Below are 17664 nucleotides of genomic sequence, written 5' to 3'. Positions count from 1 at the left end.
GCTCAGGTCATGATCTCACAGTTCATGGGTTCGAGTCCCGCATCGGGCTCTGTGCTGACAGCTAGCTCAGAGCCTATAGCCTGTTTCAGATTCTGTATCTCCCTTTCTCTCTGACCCTCCCCTGCTCATGCTCTCTCTCTCTCTCAGAAATAAATAAAACATTTAAATTTTTTTTAAAAAAATAGGCAAATCTATAGAGACAAAAGTTTGACTGGCAGATCCTAAACAAGGGGGTGAGGGAAGAAGCAGTGGGGGAGTGGGCAAAGTTTGCTTATGGATATGTAGTCTCTCTTTGGGATGATTGCAATGTTCTGGAATTAGATAGTGGTAATGATCACAAGATAGTGTGCATATACCAAAACAAAACAAAACAAAACAAAACACACTGAGTTTTAACTTTAAAATGGTGACTCTTATGGTATATGAATTATATCCCAATAAATTTTGAAAGGAAAAGAAATTAAACTATAAATATTTTAACTTCAGTGTCTATTCTAAAGAGCTAACCTACTTCCATTTCCTTTTCTTCAATTTCAGCTCAAACATCTTCTGTCAGGAGGTGTCTGGCTCAGGAAGACCTAGACTGGGTTGGGGCCCTCCGCCAAGCTTTTCCTGACCCCTCTACTTCCACCGTCATGATGCTCACCATACTTGATTTCAGCACTGTTTGTTGAAACAGGCAACCAGTTGTTGTAACTGAGGTAAGGACTGGGTCTTCCCTGCTTACTGTCATTTCACTATAATCAAACACATCTGTGCTTTTGAGTGGATAAAGCAAAATTATCAGTGATAGCCGAAATGAGAGTTGGATACGAGCAAAAGGAAACATATCAATGATAACAACAAGCACTTGTCTTAACTTGACTCTGCTTCTTTCTTTCAAATTTCAAACTGATTTTATTTGCCTTATGTTATTTCTCCTAATTCAGAATTGCCTCTTAATTTCACCGGGGCAATAATTTAAAGATATCTGTAGTTATTGCAAATACAAGTAAGAGTACTTAACAAGAATTAAGTTAATATTTGTTTTCATTTAAATCATGTATGTTTCCTTTAATACAAAGCCCTGGTATGAAATCCGGAAATCAAATAGGTTTAATGAAAAACAACCAAAAGCGAAGTAAAAGATCTCTTCTACACACCTGGCTGTTAAAAACTGGGGAAGGACACTGGTTGTCTACTCAATCTAGCCCCGGTTTCCCTTCAACTTTGCTTTGCACACAAGCCCTTTGTTTATCTTGAGGGCCTTGTCAGGTTTCCCTTCCCTTGGTACCACTCTAGAGACGGGAACTTGGAATAATTAGTTCACACTAGAACAAAACTACCTATTTCCTACCACTAATAGCCTCTGATTCTGTCCCATCTCATGGTCTTTGACCAGCACTTTGTTTTCTAAGCCTTACACTGAGCATCACCCAGAGCTCTGCATTTATTGCAACTGACTACTATTAGATATTAATGGTCCGTTAATTATTAATAGGCCTTACCAAGGCCTCTGATATGCTTGAGTAACTGTTATACGTGTTTATCTCTACATGCAGCCTTTCTTTTCTGTGACAATGTGCAACTATGATCGCAGGGCAACTTCCACTTTTTTCTTAGGTGTTAGTAACATGAGTACACCTCTGTGGACCTTCTATGCAATCATGTGTTTCATTATTAGCCACTTTTGTGTATTTTTCCCACAGTATTCTTGAGAAAGAATCTTTTCAATTTCCCTCCTTGATACATCACCGTCCCCTGAGACATCTGAATAAATTCAGTTATCACATTCCTTTTCTTGGGTCTTATTGTTTTGCACTGAAGGCAGTCTGGTGTCCTTACTGTGATCTGTTTCTTATAAATGTCTGTTGTTAATTACTTGGATTATACTTTACAACAAAATGACATATAACTTTATCGTTGATTCCAATATTTTATTCAACTCAAAATAAAGCGACTTAACAGAAACTAAGAACAATTGCTGCTGTCGAAAGTCACAAGTATCATTTTTGCTGGTGCTATTGCAGGAAGAGATAAGCCTACCATTTACACCCACATACTTCTGTGCTTATGTTTTTGTTTTTGTTTCTTTTGTTTTTGTCTTGAACACAGAACTATCATTTTCTTGAAAAGTCACAACTGACCTCTTCTTTTCAGGAATAAGATCAGTGGGGGAGTGTTCAAAACACTTGCTGGCAGCATTTTGTTTTCTGTAAGTCAAGCAGTTCACTGCTATCGCAAAAATAAAAAGTTTAATATACAATGTTATCATTTAGGTTAAATGGAAGCTAAGAAAGAAATAGGAGTATTCTATTTTTGTTTTTTTTTTTTGTTTTTTTTTTTTTAATTTTTTTTTTTTAATGTTTTATTTATTTCTAAGAGAGAGAGACAGCGTGAGCAGGGGAGGGTCAGAGAGAGAGGGAGTCACAGACTGAAACAGGCTCCAGGCTCTGAGCTGGCAGTCAGCACAGAGCCCGACGCGGGGCTCGAACCCACGAACCGCGAGATCATGACCTAAGCGAAAGTCGGACGCCCAACCGACTAAGCCACCCAGGCGCCCCGAAATAGGAGTATTCTAATCACTTTTGAGTTGATACATTAACTTTTTTAGGCATGAAGAAAAATAATAATAGCACACATATTGTAAAAGGGAGAAGGGAGTCGGGGCTACCCTCTATTGTATTTTGGCTCCCCACTCATCTAGACACAGAGTTTGCACAACTCTGGACAGTGCAAACATCTGAAAAGTGTGTGTGTGTGTGTGTGTGTGTGTGTGTGTGTTTCCAATTAATTTCTTTCTTTTTTTATCACTTAGTTACTTTTTAATATTATTAACAATTTTATTTTTAAATTGCAAAATTTTATTTAAAATAATTGCAAAAATCTTACAGAAAACACAATACAGGAGGAGGAAAGTTTATAATCCTTTATTACCAACAAAAAAATTTTTGAATTTATTTCTTAACAAGTCCTTTCTTATAATTGTAATTGTAGTATATACACTATTTTATATTCTGTTTTATTATGATCCTGAGCACTTTCCACCCTTCATTATTTTCACTTTCAGTGGCTGTATGGTAGTCGATAAAGTGGATGCATCATTTCCTTATTATTGGATAGTTAGGTCCGCATTTTAGTCGTTCCTCAATGGTGACTTGTTACTTTGCTTTGTTTCAATTACTTTTCATTCTAGGGGAGGGGAGACCAAACTACCCTAGAGCTGTGTTAGGTGGTAGAAAGACCCAATAATGTTGAATAATACACAGATAAATTTTAATTCTGGCCCTCTAATTAGTGATTGTGGACTTTGGGCATTTTGGGTACCATTTTAAACTTTGGTTTCCTCAGAATAAAGTGTTGAATAATACTTCCCAATCTTGAAAATTGTCAGGAGGCTCAATTGTACTAAGATGCTCTAAGTAAGAATTGGTTAGCCCACAGATAGCTAGAGTGAAGTTTCTTTATTTCTCTTGCTTTTTCTCCTCTTTTTCCACCATTTCATTCCTTATCCAACCCTTTATATTTGGGATAAAATGTTTGTATCAATTGGATGCCTCCATTTTATTCCAAATTTGTTATTCTGGATTGATGTAATGCTATCATTATATTCACTCCATTTTGAGTATGTGATGTCCTGTACCAAACAGGGTTTAATATAATTCCACACATATCGTCTTCTCCTGAATCCAAGTAAAGATCTCTTGTGATCTGATTTTACTCATGTATAAAAATAAAATTGCCCCTTAAGCCAGCCCCAGCAAAGATTCACTCTCACATAGATTCTCAGTGATGATGGATATAACTTTCCTTCTCTAATCTGAGCTGTCTCTAAACTAGAGCAAGAGAAAGCTATAGATATCTTTTTTTCTTTCTTGAAAGAGTGTTAATAAACTTAGTCATTACTCACTTATTTCTCAATTCAGAATTCAGGAAAACTATTTCATGCTTTTATGTTTTAACTCTTGCTTGTTGTGAAGCCTTTCTTAGGTAGCTCAAAGTGAATTGAAATTAGCTTCATTTCCTCACTTGCAAAATGACAAAAATATCACCTAATCCTTTGGGTTATTGTGAAGATAAAATAAGATGATGAACTGGAACATTTTTTAGTGACTAGAAAGTACTAAAGTTTAATAGTGTTTATGATTATTATAAATTATTATTAATTTTACTATAAGACCTTACTTTAGGCGAAAGAGGCCAGAATCAAGTATAAAACTTGAAAATATTCTGGCTGGGGTTTTACATAGAATCTAGAGCTGCAATAAACCACAGTGGCACATTAAACTTCAGGGTCACAATAAATTGATAGTTTTAATAAATATATATACACTTACTGAGATAGAAATGACTGCATTTATATATCTTTTTTCCCAAGGAACTTCATGTTCTCTACAGACTTTATCTCATTAATTCCTTCAGCATTTCTAGTGAGATGATATGCAGGATTATGACACATAAAATTCACTTACACAGACTTTATAAATGGTTAACATTAAAATATTTGAAAAAATAAATTTGTGGTCACTGAAAAGGAAAAGAAAAAAGAAAGAAGAGAAAGAAGAAAAGGAAGAAAAAAACAGAAGAAAAAGGGTAGCCTAGTAACAGGAGTCATGCTTGACATTTTCCTCTCAAATTAAGGTTGAATTCTAAATCCTACATGTGACTTAATCATAAATCATACTTCTCCAACTATCCATTGCTGGTTTGCTACAATCCAATAACTGCCACAGCAGTGACAGGAGCTGTCTGACACTCGGGTAAGCTGTTAGGAAGGGCACTCTCGGTCCTCTTCCCAGGCAGGCAGTGAGAGGAGCATGCACAGTTACATCATGCTAGCTCAGGTGATAGCACAGGATGATTTGGGAATGTCTGTGTCAAAAATTCATTTTTATAAGAGAACTAGGCATGTTAAGAATATCATTTCAAATAATAGAAACCTAAGAAATGCCTTTTGCCGAAAACACACACACAAGCACCTTTTTGTACTCCAGACATGGCCCACTCACCTGCTCATTCTACATCCAGGTCTTTGGTCCTTTGTATCCACTGCTCTCTTGCCTGGTGTGCCCCTCCTAGAGCTCTTACATGGCTGGATCATTCTCACCCTGAGAGCTTAGGTGGCCTATGCTCAGCCCTATCCAATCTCCCCTGGTCAGTCTATCTAAAAGGAAGGCTTTCCCCTACCTCATTTATTTATTACATCACCCTATAATTTTTCTCTAGCTCTCTTTTGATGATCATAACCTGAAATTATATTTTTCTTTATTTTTCTTTTTGAAATGGAATATGTTTTCATCTTGTCCCATTAGAGCATAACTTCCATGAGAATAAAGGTGTTGTCTGTCTTGTTCACCACTCTGAGCACCTTGAAACAGCATATACTATGTGCTCAATAAAAATATTTTAACTGAATAAAGGAACAAATGATTTAATGAATAATAAGCTTTGGCATCAGTATCAGAAGAATGTCACAGAACATTTTTTAAGCTTTAGAGTAATGTTTAATCCTTTCCCTTCTGCCGTCAATAAGTGCTGAGTTAATGATTCCTTGCTTAAGGGAAGATTTGAGGCCAAGGATCCTGGATTTTGTATTTTAAAAATAAGGACTATGGAAATTAGAGATAATAGATTTTGTACAGAGCTCAAGATTCTCAGATTTGGAAGAATAGAACGACATCTATGGATCCCATTAAAAGTTCAGTATGGATATAAAAAGATGTCAGAGAAAACACCATCTTCTAAATGCAGACCAGAGTTTGAAGTCTTACCAAGGCCCATAAGTATTATGGAAACAGCAAGCAGTAAACCTGGAGGAGCTACATGGGCTAAGACAATGGGTATCTCATTGATAACTAATTTGGTAAAATGCCAAGTAATTGGTAGGTCTTTCTTGAAACAGATGCATTGATACAGTTTAAGTCTCTAGAAAAGAGTCTCCAAAACTTAGCGCTATCAACATCTTGCTCTGAATAATTCTGGTTGCAAGAGACTATCTTGTATTTTCTTGTCTGTTGTGGGATGTTTAGCACTATCCCTAGCCTCTACCCCCTACATGCAATAGGACCCTCCCAAGTTGTAACAATAAAAAATATCTCCATACATTTCCAAATGTCCCCCAATGAGGAGGGGGGAGGAATCTTCCCTGTCTAAGAACTAGAAATCTAGAACTTTGGTTCACCTGGCCCAAGACAAGTGATAGAGGTAAAGGGAAGGTCCAATGACTATGTTAAAACTTCACATGAGCAAAGTTAAAATTAGATTAACTTAGAGAATATAAAAATAAAAAGTATTTTTTTCTTGTACATCTGAGTTTGTAGACTGAAGTTCATACCCCATATAATACCATTATGGTTACCAGACAGAAGAGGGCACTGTTTATTCATTTTAGTCTTAGTCAAACACCTGTAAGATTATATAAGAAGATTTATAAAATTTAAATTAGAAATTTGGTTGCAGTGTTAATGTCAGCATTTAATAAGCTGCTTTCCTTCTATGGTATTTCTTTCCATTTTTATTAATAATGAAGAATTATTACCTAAAGATATGCCATGATAGTCCAAGTTTTTTTGATCAGTAATTAAGAGGTTAAAAAAATCAAATTAAGTCGTCTCAACTAAAACATTTGAATGTCTGTTTTTTATGCATAGAAACACAGGTTATTATGCTAGTTTCTGGGGATCTTGAGACAAATAAAACATAATCCTTTCCCTCAGGAGAGATAAAGGGTAAGGATATTAAATAGAAATAAAAGATATTTCCTAGAGTTACATGGTTTGAGATTGAGATTGAGTGGCAAGACAGAAATTTCCTTAGAAATGTCAGGCAGAAGAGGAGAATGAGTATAAAATACCTCAAAGTAACCTGTGAAGACATTTCTTGTATTATCAGAAAACTGCTGGGGTTGTGTTATTGTGTAGATTGGTGAACTTGAAGTTAGGATACTTGGATTTTCATTCTAACTTTGCCACCAATTACTTGTACGTTGTTAGGAAAATCTCATAATTTTTCTATGCTTCAATTTTCTCAATTTTATAATAGGGTTGGAAGGCAAGTAAAATTTTATATTTTCTGCAAGTTCTTCAAGTTTTAGGATTTTATGAATTCATGCTTAAACTGAAAAGATAACATTAATCTGGATAAAATGTTTCCTGAGTACTAAGAAACTTCAATACTAGGAGAGATCTGGTAGATCCATTGGGTTCTGTTAAAACAAATTCACTCCAATTCATAATACCAATTAGAAATATGGTTCATCTCTGAATACATGTATCTCCTGACTCTCACAAGGAACAAGAAGGCATGTAGTATTATTATAATTCTGGTGACTAACACAATGCCTGGCAAAAAGTAGGTACACAATAATAGTTTTTAGTGAATACAAGAGGGAAAATAAACGGATAGGGAAATAAAGACAGATGTGAATAAAGACATATGTTTCTATTTGCCAATGATCTATTAAAATTGTTGGTGGATTTTCTTCCTATAATCTTTCAAAAAATAATTCAAAACTGCCTCTAGGTACCATTATCATCCCTCTATGTTTCACAAGCCATTTCATTCTTCTTTCTAAGAATATACCACCATATAAATTATTCCACATGATGAAACTAAGACGCCTGGGTGAGTATTACATCCCTTAAAGGCTATAACAATTGAAATTTAGTTTGATAAAGATATTTTGCTGAATATAAATATATATATATATATAAATAAGAGGAAAAAAATAAGAGGAATATAATAAAATAAGAGGAAAAAATACACCTAAAATGCATTAAAAGATATAATTAAACATGTCGTCAGCTAGGACAACTTAAGCAGATAAATACTGAACATGTAGAATATTGCTATCAGAGGAGATACACCTTAGTTGTTAATATATTTTTTATGAAATAAGTCTTTATTAGTTTGCTGCTTAAAAACGTACCCAGGCCAGCAGACATCAAATAGTGGACTCTGCAATGTCTAATGGTTGAGTCTGGATTTGATGATTATCATAAGGGGTGATCGTTATAATCACTTAAGCTTATATAAAGCCTTTCTAAGAACTCAAGTAATGATAGAATCACACAGGGTAAAGCATATTTTAGCCTTAATCTTTCTTTCTATCAGGAAGCTTTTGACAGTCATCCTTCGGCTCTGAGGACACCGATGAGGCTAACAACTGTAGAAAAGCACACAGGAAATCAGCAAGAGGGTCATAAATGAAAGTGGCATCATCAATATCATGGTACTTATTCAACCACCAAATGAGTTGGTGATCCAGCTCTAATTCCCAGGACTGCATATTTAATTCATGAAAACTGTCATAAGAAGTATCCCAGCTTGACGTTTAAATAAAGATATGAAAGACTAATGAAGCCATGAAGAATAGGGTTTGAATGAAAGTATATTTTTAGAAAGTTCAAATATGAGAAACATTCAGACTCAGATCAGGGTCCTTGAGATTCTTCTTTTTAAGTATAGAAAGGTGAGGTAATCATTTTTAATCAAGGTCTTAATATTATTCATTAACAACACTCTGCTGGGTTATTCCACATTCCTTTTCTCATTCAATCTTGACAATAAACCTGAAGAGGCAAATGGTATCATTTCAATACCATAGCTGAGGAGACTGAGCCCTAGAGTTAACAAAACCTATCCAATATTGCACAGCTAATAAATAGCTACTTCAAAGTAGGTCCAGTGCTTGCTTTATGAACCAGACTGGTAGTCACAAATACAGGGTAAATGTAGGAATTGAGTAGTTAAAATTTACAAGTCTAGAAAATAAGCTTCAAACAACATGAATACACTGCTTATAGAACAACGAAGACCAGATTATTTAGGGGTTTGATAAGCAACACACCTAGTAGACTGGTCTTTAATCTCCTCCTCTTCCTGCTGGATATAGTTTCTAGACCTCAGTAAACTTGGCATCTGGAGCAAATAGAGGATTCAGCCTTTCTTCATTGCACCACCACCACCTAACTCGAACCATATCTTGTCTTTAGAGACCCAACTAAAAGAAATCTTACTTATTTCTCAGGATTGCACGCTGGCTTTATGTTATACTAAAGTTGAGATGAATTCAATTTTGGTTCATAACATGAGCAAAAGTATATGCCAATGAATCTGAAAAAAAATGCTCCTGAGTCATTATATTTGTCTTCTTTTTTTGTTTAATTTCTATATGAATTAAGCTATAATAAATGTGAAACTATTAAATGTTTTGGAAAGAACTGTGATTTTATATTCTACTTCTAAAAATATGAGCGGAGGGGCAGCTGGGTGACTCAGTTGGTTGAGCGTCTGACTTTGGCTCAGGTCATGATCTCATGGTCTATGAGTTTGAGCCCTGCATCGGGCTCTGTGATGACAGCTTAGAGCAGCCTTGATTTGGATTCTGTGTCTCCCTCTCCCTCTGCCCCACCCCACTTGCTCTCTGTCTCTCCGTTTCTCTCTCTCTCTCAAAATAAATAAATATTTAAAAATTCAAATTATTAGCAGAAAACCTAAAGGCAAGTATCTTGCTAAATCTCTTACATTGAGGCAAGAACTGTGATGAAGCATAGTATAAAAATTGAGTATTGTATTTTAGGTCAAATACTCCCTTTAATATCTTGTGACCTTAAACAAGTACTTGATGAGAACTCGAATTCTTCTGAAGTAAGTGAAAAAGATTGAACCAAATGATTTAGAAAAACCCATTCAATTCTACTGTTTACACGCCTATTGCAGAGTGTTTTTTTTCCACAATCAACATTGAAACAAAATGAATATTTAAAAAAAATTTGAAGTAGCACGACACTCTTTTGAAATGCTGCATACAATTTCAGATCACAAGACCCTTTTGAATTGTTAACCTCTCAGGAGGTTTGAAACAACTTTTTAAACTTGTTGTATCCAGAACTAATTGGATGATAGAAGGGTTCTTCATAGGCAGTAACTGATGATGCCATAGAGAATTATGACAAGACAATTACCCTCACTGCTCTATAGAGGGGAGGTGTCCCGTTGTTAGACACAACACAGTAATAATAGTAAGAGGAGAAGTGGAAGTGCTGGTAATGATGGTGGTGGCAGCAGTAATTGTAGTAGTAGCAGCTGCTAGAGCAGATGACTAATAACACACCCTGATCTTCATCTTTAGGATTTCAACACTGCTACCATGAAGAGCAGACAAATTCTACTATATCTGAGTGAGGAAAACCTCACCTTGCATTAAACTCTTTGCCAAACCGACTCTCTATATGTGAAGTTGTGTTCTTACTCTTAGAATAACCAGCTGAAGAGAAGTCATCTAACTGAAAAGTTATTAATTCTACAGATATTAAAAATAAGGGTTTCAGAGAATATTTGACAGCAAAGAAAATGCACTTACTTTTAATTGAATGTATACATGAATATATATTCTAATTATATAAAGTATTGCATATAGATGAGAGAGTTGTACAGTATTAAATGTGGTTTTTCTTCTTTAAAATTGATTTGTCATAAAATTTTTACAACAATAAACTATTACTTTTATCATCAGGGGGAAAAACCAAGCAATGAGTGTTACAAGAAAATCTGCTTAAGGTTGAATGTGCCATTTCAAGGACATGTCAGTGATAAAATAAAGAAAAAAAGAGCAAGATTGCAAAAGTTACTGCAGGGGGAGCTGGCTTGTCACTCTGCAGTAGGTCTATCAATGTGGCATGACACTCAAAGCTGATGTGGGCCCAGACAAAAGCTTTCAATAAGTGAGAGGAAAATTGAAGCATATGTCTTCACTATCTGAGCAGACACTACAGAGGACTGTGATACCAGATATAGAGAAATATCCTGTACCTGGTCCTCATGCTGTTTCCCCACTTTACATGGCCTCCCTTGTAGCTCTGTGGATGTGTAAAAGCAGCAGTTTCATTATCTCATGTATCGCATTTTCAGCATTCTGGAAACTGATTTTGGGAAGTGTTCCTTACCAAAGATTTTGAGAGGAAGGAAAGTTGTGGTTTGGCTTCCCAGTAGGGATATATATATATTTTTTTAACATACAGGAAATCTTTTACTTCCAGAAATTGTTAAGGCAGCCAGGTATAATATAAATGGTTCTAACCAAATTCATCTATCTAGATTTGCAAAGTAATCCCAGGCACAGTAATAAAGCAAAAAACTGCCTGCTGTGTTCCAGGCACGGATATTATGTAAGGCTAAGTTGTCCAAACCTGACACTGCTATTTAACTGAACTAAAAAAATGGAAAAATATGAAAGAAGCTCCACATTACTGAGGAGGTGTTGTTCAATAAGACAGTAATTCAGATCTATATTAGAGTTTTGTACATATTATTCAGGGTTATTGGATTGAAGTTTGCTTTATGGGATGTAAGAATTCCCTACACTAGTAGAAAAAAGTAGTTTAAGTTGGCAGCTTATATATAAAATAGAACACTAGAATGCAACAAAACAAATATTTGGACAACCCCTAAGGAAGAATTATATTCTCTATATAAAGGGATTTTTAAGTCCCCAAACTAAAAGGCCTATTCGTAGAAGCAAGTGGATACATCATTGTTGAACATGTAGTCAGATCTAAGTGGCTGTGAAACTAGCTCGTGGTAAATGCTTCATGCTATTTCTACACAGACTGGTCCTGATCAATGGAATTAGGGCATGTGGTAGAAGCAAACCTTGTAGGGAAATTAGATTTTAAAAATGTGCATGTATTCCTTAACATGTTAAGCATATACACACCATAAAATCCAGACATTGAACTCCTAGACATGTAACCAAAAGAGATGAAGATATGTATTCACAAAAAGACTTGTACGCAAATCAGCGTAGCAGATAACTTTGTAATAGCCAACAATCGAAACAATAGCCAATGTCTGAAAGCAATTCAGATGTTAATCAACAGACAGATGGTGTAACTATCTATATTGTTCAATACAATACTATTTAATCATGAAAAGAAATGGATTATTGATAAATGTAACAACATTGAGGGATCTCAAAATAATTATGCTTAGTGAAGGAGGCCAAATAAGAGTCTATACTGTGTAGTCTATTTATACAATCTTATAGAAATCACAATCTAATCTGCAGTAACAAAAATCAGATTGCTGGTCATTTGGGTCTGGGGGAAGGAGTGATTAGACTACAGCAGAACATGAGTAAGTTTTAGATTTTGATGGACTTGTTTCTTATGACTGTGGTGATAGCTTCAGAGCTATCAATGTTTCTCTATAAAACATAACAAATTGCATGCTTTAATATACACCGTTTATTAAATTCAACTTCACATCCATAATGCTGTCAAAAATTTGCATTTACTTATTCAAATGCCTATCTAGACACATAAAACATCAAGTAAGAGTTGTTTGCTTAGCCCAAGACTATAATTATAAGTGGGACCATGCAACATGAAGTTATATCAAATGAGTCAAATCTGTAAGTTCATGTTAAATTAATTAATATCTAAACTTTTTTGCTATTTAATAAAATGGACCTCAATGCACAGTAAGGGACTGCGTATTGAATAAAAACGTTCAATTTCTGTTATCAATGTTAATTTTAAATGTTAAATTGTTATAAAAAATGAGTTTCAGTGCAAACTTGTTTCCATGGGCCATCTCACCAGAGGTTCATAGAGATATGAAACATTGCATCTTTAGTAAGAATCACACCAACTGTGGATTTTTCTATGTGGATATGAGTATGAAAAGACAACTGACAAGAATGGCAATAAATTCCAGCAACAATGTGATTTTTCTATTACTTAACGGGGTTTATAAAATATCAAACCAAGCTTTAAACTTTTTTTTTTTACTTCATTCAAGGCAGTAGTTTTCCAAAAGTTTGGTCGTAGAAAACCCCTTTCGTTTTTTTAAGTTTTTAAATTTTTATTTATTTTTGAGAGAGAGACAGAATATGAGCTGGGGAGGGGTGGAGAGAGAGGGAGATAACAGAATCTGAAGCAGGCTCCAGGTTCTGAGCTATCAGCACAGATTGCAACATGGGGCTCGAACTCATGAACTGTGAGATTATGACCTGAGCTGAAGTCAGATGCTTAACCACCCAGGTGCCCCAGTAGAACACCTTTCTTAAATGTGATTATGGAATACTAATATTCACAACAATACTTTGATTTCTATATATTTATAGAATTGATATAAAAAGAGTAAGCACTCAAATAAATATCAGCTATCATGTCTTTCTACCCAACGTCAAGAAACATTACCTATCATGTCTCATTAGAAATGTTTTTGGAATATAGTATAAAGAATACTAGACCAGAAGTTAGAAGATCTTTACTAACTTTATCACCTTTTGACTAGGTACTGTTGATTATGTTAATTTTAACTTCTAAAGTATAGATTCCTCATTTTATAAGAAGGGATTCATTTCATTATATTTGAAATGAGTGTAAAGTCTCAATGAGTAAGATATATGAAAATTATCAAAGTATGTTATGAATATCAATTGGGGAACATCTGTGAATATAATTAAGAAATCATTAAGTAGCATCATCTTTTACTTTCACTCACATTTTGTTTTGTTAGATAATTGAAAACACTCAGAAGAATCAACTCTTAAAGAAGCAAAATTGGACTTAGACAAAGTTTGAAATAATTTTTAAAAACTGAAAGCTTCTTCTTTTTAAAAACCACACTAAAGGTAAAAAAGAGAGTCAGAAGAGAGAGCAAGAAGGCAGCAGATATCTGAAATGACATGAGAAGTGTTTCAAAGATGATAGAAATTGCAAACGTTTGTAGTTACCCAAGGCAAATGGACATCTATAACAGAACCTGTGAAAATAATGCAGGTGAGAAGGCCAGTAGCTGTCATACACTTTGTTTTTCTGTCTATGGAGTACATTTTCCATGTAGAATCTCACTCAGACATCCTATACACATAACATGACATGGAGATATAATTCAACTGGGGCTAGAAAACCAGATGCTCCGCCCACTAAAGGCCTCTCTGACCAATATGGGGGTCCATGATTTATTTTTTTTGGAATATTCAGTAAGACACAATAGCTCAAGAAGTGGAGGTCCACAGTTAAAATTACGTCAGGTTTCTTTATTAAACAAAGATCTTTATTAATCTTTTGCCTACTTTTGCTAATTCATAGGTCAACAGTGGAAATTAAAAATCACTAAATTTTATTGTTTATAAATCTCTATACCCAATTTAAAACAGTACTAGTTGTAGCTAGATAGAAGAACCTATCCCACTGAGCCTTCCACAACTTAAAAAAAATAAGAAAACAAAACTTTCCAAAGTTCTTTGACTGCACATCTCCCTCACTATTTCCTTGGCTTATGTTTTCATACAATACATACATATATACAAATGTATACATGCACATACACACATATATAGTACACACACACATATATTAATGTGGCCATCGCTTGGCATTTTAGAAGAGATAAACACTTTTGGAATGGTCACGTGAAAAAAAAGTTGTTTAGGTTTACCAACTCTGAAATATTTGCCCTAGGACAACCAGTGAAACTCTGTGATACAAAAATTTTTCATGGACATTCCCTTCTCACTACAAATTAGAATATGTTATATATTATTCCATGGTATAGATAAACCACATCTTCTTGATTCATGTGTAGCAGCATGGATGGACCTTGAGAGTGTTATGCTGAGTGAAATAAGTCAGGCAGAGAAGGACAAATATCATATGTTTGCACATATAGGAGGATTAGGAGGAACTTAACTGAGGAACAAGGGGGAGAAGAAGGGGGAAATGGTGGTGGAAAGGGAGAGAGGCAAACCATGAGAGACTCTTGAATGCTGACAAAAACTGAGAATAGATGGATGTGGGGGGGAGGGGGATGTGCATGGAGGGGGGCACTTGTGGTGATGAGCACTGGGTGTTATGTGGACACTAATTTGACAATAAACTATTTGTAAAAAAAAATAAAAAAAGAATATGTTATATATTAAAGGGTTTTTTTAAAAATAAAATTAACCACATAAATGACATTATCAACTTTTTGTTAGAATAAAAGTACCCATGAATGATGCAGAGTTAATTTTAAAGGTTGGTACTACTTCTCTGTCTGTGCCAATAACCTGAATCCAATTCTATACTTAGTCATACTTCTATCTGCTCCATGTGGCTTATCTCCAAGGAGTTCTAATTCCTTTAAAACAGGGCATGGTATTTAAAAACCAAGAACAAGAATTAGTTGTGCTCACTCTAGCTAAGGTATCTTTGCTCCAAGACCTGTTAGTGAATAAATCTAGAAAACAAATTATTTTCAAAGAATATGACTCTATACTGATTGATAGATACAACAGAACATTAAAAAATACAACATGGCAAAATGCGATTTACTACAGAAATACAAAAGTGTTCCAGTATTAGGAATTCCACTTATGTAATTCATTATACTAAGTATAAGGAAAAATCATGATTTCTCCATAGACACTGAAAATTCAATTCCTTTTCCTACTTAAACATACAATAAAATATAAGTTATGACTACTTCCTTAACATACTACACATGGCTCCGATCTAAAGTTGGCAAGCTACTTAAAAATACCATAGGCATTTTCACCGAAGTTAGGAACAAGGTGAAATGCCAATCTTATACCTTAGTTAATATTGAGAAAATTGTTTGGGGAAATTATAAACAAACTATCTTTATTTGTAAGTAATATGATGACATACATGAAAACCCAGGAGATTTAAACAAAACTTAAAAAATAATAAAATAAAATAAATAAAATAAAAGTGCAATATAAAATGAAAATAAAATAAAGTAAAAAAGTAAAATATAATAGCTCATGAGACTACTGGTTTCAGCTCTGGCATGTAAAGATCTTAGAAGTTGTCCTCACTGGAATGCCTAGGTGGCTCAGTCAGTTAAGCATCTGACTTTGGCTCAGGTCATGCATGATCTCGCCCCACATCCAGCTCTCTCTGCTGTCAGCACAGAGCCCTCTTCAGATCCTCAGTTCCTCTCTCTCTGCCCTCCCCTGCTCTCTCTATCTCTGTTAGAAATAAATAAACATTAAAAAAGAAAAAAGCCCTCAGGTTGCTATCAGTGCATGGAGAAGGAAAAATAATTTGAAACATTCCTGGGGCACTCTCTATTACATATGCCTCATTTCTAGGGAAAAAGACTTTATCAGACCCTTAGCCAACTTGAAGGAAGGGCAATTATTCAACCTCAGTACCCCTCCCCCAACCTCCCAGAGCTCTCTATGTCACCTATGGGGGCATGGGAATAAGAAACACTTGTGAAATCTACATCCAAGGGACAAACCCACTAAAAGTGTCAGATTTAATTACAGGAATATAGAAAGCTTCTCCTCCCCTACTTTTTACTATCACATTAAAACAAGGCTTCAGTATAATAACAGTAGATTATAGCTATAAAGAGCTATAAAGAACAGATTCTGCTTAAGAAGGAGTTCTTAGAGAAACTAAAAGACAACAGAGGAGAAAAAAACAAAGACAATAGAGGAAACTGAAGACTCTGGCATTTTCTACATCAAACAATAATCACATCCTAACTCTTAGGCAGATTTACATAAAACCTTAGACTAAAGGCCTATTTACCTCAATTCCTATTATCCATAAATCATGTCCATCTTTCAACAAAAGTTTACAAGGCATACTCAAAAGGCAAACCAAAAACAAAGTCTGAAAAGACAAAGCAAGCATCACAATTAGATTCAGATATGACATGGATTATAGAATTATGAATGAGAATTTTTAAATTACTAATCCAGAAAATAGATGAATATAAGAATTGATGAATGATAAGAGCATAGAGGTGAAACCTAAGAATGAATTAGAAAGAAATGCAAGAGGTCAAGAAAAACAAACCTATAACAAAAATGAAGAGTACCTTTGGCTGGGCTCATCGGTGGATTAGACATGGCTGAAGAAGGAATCTGGAAAGCTTGAAATTAAGACACTGGAAACTTTCCAAATTGAAATGCAAAGATAAAAAAGAATAAAGGAAAAACAGAACATCCAATAACAGTAAGATAATAGAAAAGGTGTAAAAAACAGGTAACTGATGAAAGAGAAGAAAGAGAAAATGGAGCAGAAAAAATAGCTAAGTGGTAATAACTGAGAATTTTTGATAATTACAGGCAGCAAACCACAAATCTCATAGAAGATCACATAAGTTAAATACCAAATAACTAAACTTAGGCATATCATTTTCTTTCTTTCTTTCTTTCTTTCTTTCTTTCTTTCTTTCTTTCTTTCTTTCTTTCTTTTACAAATGGTTTATTGTCAAGTTGGTTTCCATATAACACCCCATGCTCATCCCCACAAGTGCCCTCCTCCATTAGGCATATCATTTTCAAACTGCAGAACACCAAGAGCAAAGGAAAACATCTTGAAAAATCCTGAGGTATAAAATATTTTACTTACGGAGAAAAAAAGATAAGAATGATAAAAGACTTCTCATCAGGAACCATGCAAGCCAAAAGAATTTGGAATAAAATATTTAAAGCCTTGTGAGAAAAAAAAAAAAACACAACACCTTGAATTCTATACACAGCAAAATTGTCCTTTAAAAGTGAAAAAGAAATAAGTATCTCAAACAAAACAGGGAATTCATCACCATCAGATCTGCCCTTCAAGAAATATTAAAAGAAGATCTTCAGGGAAAAGGAAAATAATATATTTCAGAAATTTGGGTCTAAAGAAAGAATATCAGAGAAAGAATAAATGG

The 17664-nt window shown here is 34.6% G+C and overlaps 1 protein-coding gene across 1 annotated transcript in view; it reads right to left on the bottom strand.

The window, feature by feature from the left end:
* Window positions 1-17664, bottom strand: part of CTNNA3 (catenin alpha 3) — a 1601461-nt gene that overhangs the window by 184278 nt on the left and 1399519 nt on the right. The gene's annotated exons all lie outside the window — the stretch shown is intronic.

Source organism: Crocuta crocuta, unplaced genomic scaffold (assembly GCF_008692635.1).
Source record: "Crocuta crocuta isolate KB4526 unplaced genomic scaffold, BGI_CrCroc_1.0 scaffold167, whole genome shotgun sequence".
Classification (NCBI taxonomy): domain Eukaryota; kingdom Metazoa; phylum Chordata; class Mammalia; order Carnivora; family Hyaenidae; genus Crocuta; species Crocuta crocuta.
This window is presented reverse-complemented; position numbering and strand designations above follow the sequence as displayed.